Source organism: Octopus bimaculoides, chromosome 8 (genome assembly GCF_001194135.2).
Source record: "Octopus bimaculoides isolate UCB-OBI-ISO-001 chromosome 8, ASM119413v2, whole genome shotgun sequence".
Taxonomy (NCBI): Eukaryota; Metazoa; Mollusca; class Cephalopoda; order Octopoda; family Octopodidae; genus Octopus; species Octopus bimaculoides.
Window position 1 is genome coordinate 92,830,016 of NC_068988.1, and position 816 is coordinate 92,830,831.

Below are 816 nucleotides of genomic sequence, written 5' to 3' on the forward strand. Positions count from 1 at the left end.
TCACCTCCTCTTCCTTCACCTCCTATCTACCCTTGAGGCCATAGGATGTAAGGCAGCGAGCTGGCAGAAACGTTAGCACGCCGGGCGAAATGCTTAGCGGTACTTCGTCTCTCTTTACGTTCTGAGTTCAAATTCCGCCGAGGTCGACTTTGCCTTTCATCCTTTCAGGGTCGATTAAATAAGTACCAGTTACGTACTGGAGTCGATATAATCGACTTAATCCGTTTGTCTGTCCTTGTTTGTCCCCTCTGTGTGTAGCCCCTTGTGGGCAATAAAGAAATAAGATTGTCGAGAAATCCAAATAAACCTGACCTGTTGATCTTGAGTAGCCAAGCTTCTAGGTTTTTCTTTGAATGGTAATAGAGAATTATCTTCACCACCAAGCTAGAGTTGATTGACTGATCTGTAATGATGTCAATGACAAATCTACATACTGAGTACTCGAATTTGTCGATTATTTCTCTTCTTTAGTAGCCTGGCCCTTGACCTGCAAACCTAAAACTACCTCCTGCCCAAGCGTTAGGTTTCTCAGTTTCTGGTAGGATCACCCTACTCCCCATGGCCAAAGTTGTTGTGATGAGTTAGTGGTCCGACTGACTTGGTCACTATGTACAGGGGAAAAGTGTAAAGAATAACGCAGGTAGCAGAACCTTTTATTATTACTTTTCTTAGTCGATACCAGTCTTATGTTTCTGACACTATAGACATCTGTGAAGAAATTGCTTTCACTTGGGGAAAAAAGAAACATTACAAAAAGACACACACACACACACACACACACAGAGACAGACACACACACACACACACACACACACA